Raw genomic sequence first — 8,369 nt, 5'->3', positions numbered from 1 at the left:
TCCCCAAACAGAAGTATAAAGAAATTAGTTCATAACTAAGGTGAATAACAGCAAACAAATAAGTTCAAGTTGCTTAATCATATTGACAAAACAAGAGAATTAAGTAGAATGATGAAATTACGCCTTAATTACTCCCGGAATTGGATTCTAGCTTCTTTGGTCGACTTCTAGGATTCTTCTGGTTTCTTATTCGCAGCTTAACACCTCTGAAACTTCCCAGAATTTCCCCCTTCTCGATCTGTGGAATTATCTTTAAATAAGCGGTTCGACTCGTCGAGTCAAGTGGTGACTCGTCGAGTCCCTCTCACATTCTACGTAACCTGATAACTGTCTTGACTTCCGAATGCTTATCTCTCTGAATCCGCGACCGGACTCGTCGAGTCAAGAGATAACTCGACGAGTAGAAGCCTTATTTTGGCTGTTTTCTTTCTTCTTTCCACTCTTGAGCTCTCAACCGCTTCTCTTGCTTCCTTTCGCTTCCGAGCTTCATCTTTGGACTGAAAAACACAATTTAACACTTTTAAGTACCTTTTGTCCATAATATGTGATAATTTAGCCAATATATGAATAAAAACTATACTAAATACACACTAAATATGCACATATCACTAGAGCTAGGATCAACCAAAATCTTAGTTAGTAATTGAAGTAATTAATTTTGCTGTGCTAGAGAACATAGATTATGACTATAATTGTGTTTGCATGATAAATCTTACATAGCATATTCATAAACATAATTGGTGATGTGTTTAATTGTGTGTGACCATACATAGTTTTACATGAATTAATTAATTATTGGTAAATTTAGACCTAAATTACTAATATAATAACAACCAACTTAATAATCCATAATTATTAGCTAGCCATAAGGACGAAGTGGATTCGAACTAGATAAGAGTGTTTTCAATTATTGATTGAATTTGAGTTAAGTTAGTCTTATCTTGCAATGTCAGATAAAAACCCATTTTAGCTTGTTAATAATTAGATTAATTTAGTAGTAAATAGACTAATTAATAACACTGTTCCCTGTAATATGACTAGGTACACTGCCTACAAGTGCATAGTTAGTCTAAGTTTGTTAGGTTATAAATATTACAATTAGTGGGTACTTCCGTGCACATCAAGTTTTTGGCGCCGTTGTCGGGGAACGGCTTAGTTAATTATTAGTTTGTTTGCTTTAAATTAATTGATCCTTTTTGTAGGTTAAAACCTACAAGAAGTTGCTTTTATGTTTTAATTTTTTTTTCTGCATTACGGGACTGACGACGTGAACCTTCAAGATTCACGACGTGAGAACTGAAGTCCTTAGTTTTGTTGTTTCAGTTTGTTTTTCTTAGTTCAGTTTTACGTTTTATCTTTTTATTTTTGCAGGAGTTCATGACAATAGGTTCTAACACACCTTTGGTGTCACCACTTGAAGATCCCGAGTCTACACTTCACAAAAAGAAGGATAAAAGCATGAAAGAAGATCAAACACCAAAGAAGACACCTTTACAAGAATTCAAATCAGTGTAATCAAGGAAGTCAGGGAAGAAAACGGAGGAGTCAAGTTCATCTTCAAAGAACAAGAGCAAGCTTGAACACTTAGATCAAGTACCCGTCCAAGCCGAGTCCGAATACGATACCGAGCTTGAATTTGAATTACATACAAGTGAACCCAAGAACGAGCCGGAGAAAGAAATGGCGAACATTGATGAGATGGACATGGGGGACTAAAAGAAGCGCATTTGAGATGATGTGGGGTCGGGTTTAGTACATCCTACGATTCCTGCCAATGCCACATTCGAGTTAAAAGGACATATCCTTACTGCACTTAAGGATATCCCATTCTACGGGAAGGATCACGAGGATGCTTTCAAACATTTAGACGAGGTGAATGATATTACGGATTATTTTAATACTCCTAATATCCCAAGGGAGACAGCTTTGCTAAGGATGCTACCAGTCACTTTCAAGGGAGCAGCAAAAGACCGGTTGAAGGCACTCCCATCTGGTACAATCATCATATGGGTCCAATTGCGTGAGAGATTTCTAGATCAGTTTTGCCCACCCTCCAAAATCTGTAAACTCAAGAAGGCAATTGCCAACTTTGAGCAAAATCCGGGGGAGTCGATATACGAGGCCTGGGAACGCTACAAGGGGTTGTTAAGGAGTTGTCCTCAACATGACCTCAATATCCAGCAAGAGATGTCGATATTTTATGATGGGGTGAATGTCATGACTAGACAACTCCTTGATTCGCAAGGACCACTAACAAAGAAGAACCCAAATCAGGCCAAGGAGCTCATTGAAGAGTTTTCAAGGCACTCTCGTGAGTATCACAACCCAGGGCGTGATGGAATAAAAGGCAGTGGAGGTACACAAACTGAAGAGATGGCGGTTGTGATGGCAATGCTCAACACTATAGAGAGGAGATTGACTCAAATGGACCAATCAATTCATGCAATTCGAGTTAGTTGCGAGAGATGTAGTGGACCTCACTTGACAAAGGAGTGTAATTTGGATGAATATGGGAACAAGAAAGCTCAAGTATGCTACTCAATTGGGGACAAATATGATGAAGATTGGAGAAAACCAATGAAAGAATGGCTGCCTTACGATGAATACAAGAAGCAAAAGGAAGAAAAATATAGACAAACTGGCCGGGGCTTCTACCAAAGAGAGCAACCACTAGCTGAGAAGAAATCAGAATTAGAGACCATGTTGATGAAATTTATGGAAGCTTCAGAAAAAAAAAAAAAAGACATGATGCTACCGACACTGCAATGTGTGACAACCTGAAATTTCCAATTGTATGAACCTCATCTATTCAATAGAAGCTAGTTCAGTTTCTGTGATTTTCAAGCTTTTCCGAGCAAGTTTGTGTACATTAGGGTTATGTTTCAGATGATATCAGGAGAGTGGATACTCCTGGTTTTGTGAAACTTGGGCATTTCAAGTTTCATACTGTTACAGTCCAACATCAGGAATAAAAACATTTTCTGTCAAAATATTCCAGGACTATAAATAGTTTTCTGAATTAAATTAATTCATTATTCACAATTCCAAATAGAGAAAAGCCATATTCTCTCTGACGGATCTTCGGGTTTTCATCCCAGATTGTGAGTCTACTTTTCTATATGTGTTTCAATACTTGTTTAATGCATATTAGCAACAATAACATGTTTAGATTACAAGATCCGGGAGTTTACCGCCCAAGATCGTTCTTGGGGAGTAAACTCCAAAAAATGGAACTCTAATGCTTTCTAGACCCATTCATATGTTAGAGGACTTGTTTTGGAGTTAGAGTATGATCTTTAAAGGCCAAAAAGCATCCAAGAAACATAAGTCTTTGGAGTTTACGGCCAAGGAACTACCTTGGGCCGTAAACCCCTTTTTTAAGGGCTTAAATGCCCTAAATCTTTCCCCAAATGCTTAAGGACTTTATCTACTAGTACTTGTGCTTGATTAGGACATCAAAAACCCATAAACACCATAAGTTTTTAGGAGTTTACAGTCAAGAACCCTTCTTGGGCCGTAAACCCCTTTTTGTGGGACAAAAATCATTCCAAGCTACCCTTAAGCCTTTAGACAATTTATCTTGCACCTTTGGGACTAGAATGGAGAGAAGAACACATAGAAACACCTCCTTGGAAGGAGTTTACGGCCAAGGATCATGACTTGGGCCGTAAACTCCAAGTGAAGGCACCAAAGTGTGCCTCTTGTTCCCATTAGCCTTAGATAAAATCATGGATGCCATTCTTGATGTTTAAGTGCCTCAAATCAATTTATTTCCTAGAGTTTACGGCCGTAAACTCTAAGGTGAAGGACCTTAGGCCGTAAACTCCCTTATGGAGTGTTCTAGAGCCTTAAAACTACTTCATACATTATTCCAATAAAGATAGGAGTGTTCTAGATGCAAGATAACACCACAAAACACCCAAAAACACCATTTGAGGAGTTCACGGCCATAAACCTATGAGTTTACGGCCGTAAACTCCAAGGTGTGGGGTTTGTTGGATGATGAACTCCTATACAAGGCTATTTGATGTTTCAAACCCTTATGCCTTGTCCCGTATCAACTTAGATGCAACCATTTGAACCCTAAACACTCATAAAAGTGTTTAAATGTTTTCTAAGTGCCTTAACTTATTTATTTAAGTTATTATATGTCTAATTAGTCATATATATGTTTATTATATGATAACTAGGCTCGTGCGTGTAAACCAGTCTCCGTTTGTCACCTAGCACGGTAGCCGACACTGCAATTCAAACGACTCACCACAAGTGAGTTCATACCCCTTGAATCAACCTTTGAAATGATTTTAAGTGTTTTAAATACTTTATGGGGGGGAATACAAGTCAAATACATGTGATTAATAACTAGGAAAACAACGATTTTTACCACTGTTCAAACTGTTTTTCAAACTGCTTTACTATTGAAATGTATTACAAACTGTTTTACTATCTGAACTTATTTATAGACTGTGATTCAACAAATGCTTCTTATACTTAAACTGTGTTATCAACTTATGCCTTCAAAATGTTTTATAGATCGACATCAAGTCGATCTTCTCTTTAAATCATATTACTGCTTCAAATGCTTTACGAAAACTTATTTATGCTTTTATATATCAAATTGCATGTCCATATATGTATAGATATATAAATAATGTTTAAAGGGCTTAGGAAGGCCATCCGCCCTATTTCCTTTTCCTCGATTTGGATGTGGTCTGGTGGGATTTCGGGTGACCATCCGAAGGTCATTTCCATATTACTTATATATCATATATACATGTATAGACATAAAGGTACTTCCATATTCATACTCATCAGTACATCATTAGCTGGTTACCATCGGGGTAACGCAGGACCATACATATACAGAAATACTAGAAACAATACATATGCAGAAATACTAGAAACAATACATATACAGAAATACTAGAAACAATACATATACAGAAATACTAGAAACAATACATATACAGAGATACTAGAAACAATACATATACAGATATACTAGAAACAATACATATACAGATATACGAGAAACAATACATATACATGAATACTTAACAATTGTGATCCACTGTATCGGGCATGCCTTAAATGTCATGGTCCGAGTTGTAGCCAGAATTCTCTTGTAGGGAGAGCGTGAGTTTGCGTATAGATCTATACTGGATTGACTATCCTACACCTTGCTGCTAGCTACAGCCGGACCTGCAGGTCTGCGGGTGCCAAACGTCATTTCTTATTACGACCGTTCATTATGTCGTTGATTATCAGTTGATAGCATGGTGCAATTAATCACAATAAACCTTAATATAACTCCGGTTTAAGGTAGTAGTATTTAGTACAGCAGTAGTCTTATTATACAAAGCTACAGTACTACAATGATTTACCCATTGCATATTTTAGTGATAACCTCACTTAAGAATTAATGTACAAACTATATTTTTAACAAATAATAGTTATATTTGGGTAATCACACACTTTTACAACAGAAAAGTTTACAAAATAGCCTAGCCTTGGTAGAAGGTTACTTTTATAGAAAATATAGGATTTTCTGAGTGATTCAAACTTTTTACAAACACTTTCAAACATTTACTTACATTTTTACAACTTATACATTGAGACAGGTTCAAACGTTTTTACAAGGAACATTGACACTAAAATACTTATGAACTCACCAGCTTAATGCTGATAAACTCTTTCAAAATAACTTGTATTCTCAGGTCATCAGTAGACAGGTACCGAGGCCAGCTTTTGAGAAGATGGAGTGCATTCAAGACTCATCTCATATTATTTTGTGTTTCATTATTTTTGGTGTCTATAACTGTACAGAACACACTTGTATTAAAATTATATATATTTAATGCAATGGATGATGTTGTTTGCTTATTTACATTTACTGTGTTGTGATACTGTACATGACGTCCTCCGCCCCGGAACGTTTCCGCCGTTCTTGGTTTTGGGGTGTGACACAATGGAAGAACAAAGAACTATAATGAAGAATTATCACGCGATGATGATAGATCAGCAAGCATTAATAAAGAATCAACAAGCCTCCATCAATAACCTTGAAGTACAACTTCGTCAACATACCACTTTGGTTAATGAGAAGATGTTCCCGAAAATTCCTGAAAAGAAGACCCAATCTCACGTAAGGGCCATAAATATTGAAGAAGAGGCGATTTCTGAGTTCTTAGAAGCCTTAGAAGTGGAACCACAACAACCCGATCCAAAGCCGAAGAAGCCGAAGCTCGAGATTGAAAATGTTGCTGAAACACATGCTTCACGTCGTGAGACTTATCTGCCCACGTCGTGGCCTCTTTCTGAACAAAAGATTTCTGAAACTATCTCGGCCTATCAACCACCTTTACCATTCCCGTATCGAGCACATATCAGTCCACTTGAAAGGGAACATCTGGAGTTTATTCAACAAATAAAGGGTATTCCTATTAATACTCCTTTTATTGATTCGCTTGCAAAAATTCCAGAATACGCGAAGTTCTTACAAGACTTGTTAGACACTCGTCAACAACTAAAGGAGAATTCTAAGGTTATCCTAAGTGAGCAAAGTTCAAGTGCTGTATTGGGAGACATACCTAAGAAGATGGGGGATCCTGGACGCCTCACTCTTCCATGTGAGTTCGGGAATAATATGAAGATTTATGCATTAGCCGATCCGGGGGCTAGCATAAATTTCATTCCTTTTTCGTTTTATCAAAAGTTGAATATTCAAAAGTTGAAGGCTACAAAGATGACTATTCACATGGCGAACCGTTCAGTAACACAACCCCGGGGCATTGTGGAAGATATTTTAGTAAAAATTGGGAAATTAGTTTTTGCAATAGACTTTGTGGTATTGGATATTAAAGAAGATCCCAATGTACCGATTATTCTTGGTCGCCCGCTACTAAACACTGCTAGAGCTCTTGGTGATATTTGGGAGTCTAAGCTCACATTGAGGGTTAGTGATGAAAAGGAAATTTTTGGGATAGAAGATGACTTTCAAATGAGCAATGTTCAAGAAGAGGTTTTCAACATCGATGAAGAGAATGAACTTGAAGAATTAGAGAAGCTCGTGGAAGAAGAAATCAAAACAATTCAACAAGTTAAAAGAACAAAATCGAGAGCATCCGTTCCATTTCTAGTAGAGGTTATAACTTACACAAATCCAACTTCTTGGGTGAGCAAGGAAGATGATGAAATGTCGAGTGATGAAGAGGAGGTTTCATCAAAAATAACAAGACCAGTGGTAAAGAAAGAAAAGGATACTATGGAGTTTAAGTATGAAGACAAGTTAGAGACTAAAGGGACCAAACGCAACCTTGATGGAGACGAGGTCAAAGCTAAAAAGGAAAAATCGAAAAAGGCGTATAAAAGACATGTTCAAGCTTACAAGAGGTGTTTCAAGGAACAAAAGATCCAGGTGGTGGACTCTTCTCACGATTCAACGTAGGATGCACGGAGTCTGGCTCACGACTTCATCAAAAAGAAGTGTTTCTCGGGAGGCAACCCGAGTTTGGTTTGCTTTTTCTTTTCTTTTTTTGATTAGGAAGGTTATCAAGTCATCATCTATAAACTATTAATTGGTAAAAAAAATTAGTTGTGGGGTGCTTTGGTAATAATTGGAACACAAAGGACATAAATAAAAATTGTTAGATTAGCAAGTTATTGTGAACACACATCATCCACATCGTGGTCAGGAGCGCCACGTCGTGATTTTAAGGAACAAATCGGGGACTGATTGCTACTCGAACATTTTTATCTATTATTAATAGCCACGACGTGACCATTAAAAGTCACCGGGGGGGGGGGGGGGGGGGCACTTATTAAACCCTTTGACCACAAACTTGGTCCCCATTTGTTTACTCCCTCACGAACGGAAGCAAGGTCCCCACAGCCAATTTTTTTTTCAATTTTCCAAATTTCTTGCATTCTCTTGTCCTTTTACTCCATCTGGTATGTATTTCATCCATTAATTGTAGATATTACTTACAATTTATACATTTTCATGGTTAGGGTTTATGTGAATGATAAGATTTCCGAAAATGATTGAAATTGGTTACTGTTTTTAGGTTGCATGCCCTTAGAATAGCAATAGAAACAAACCCCAAGTATTGTTTTTGGGTAAAATCATGTATTTGGTGTTCGATCTGTGTCGACAATTCGACTGTGACCCAAGACGTGGCGTGCAAAGCTACGTCGTGACTCCTGTGTCAATAGAATTATGCTTGATTTTTTTAATGCTTTGGGTGTTTTGGTTTAATTTTGTTTTCAGACATGGGACCTAGAAGTGATGTTCAACAGGAGGAGAATCCGATTGATTTGGCGAGTATTCATCTATTATATCGGTTTCCACGGAACATTTCCCGACCATT

General features: G+C 37.4%; 1 non-coding gene across 1 annotated transcript; it reads right to left on the bottom strand.

Annotated features, from left to right (window-relative positions):
* Positions 1–2,064: 2,064 nt before the first annotated feature.
* On the bottom strand, positions 2,065–2,171 carry LOC111921879 (small nucleolar RNA R71). The gene has a single exon (XR_002860307.1). It is a non-coding gene; the product is annotated as a small nucleolar RNA R71 (small nucleolar RNA).
* Between the last annotated feature and the right edge of the window lie 6,198 nt (positions 2,172–8,369).

This window comes from Lactuca sativa, chromosome 6 (assembly GCF_002870075.4).
Source record: "Lactuca sativa cultivar Salinas chromosome 6, Lsat_Salinas_v11, whole genome shotgun sequence".
Classification (NCBI taxonomy): Eukaryota; Viridiplantae; Streptophyta; class Magnoliopsida; order Asterales; family Asteraceae; genus Lactuca; species Lactuca sativa.
This window is presented reverse-complemented; position numbering and strand designations above follow the sequence as displayed.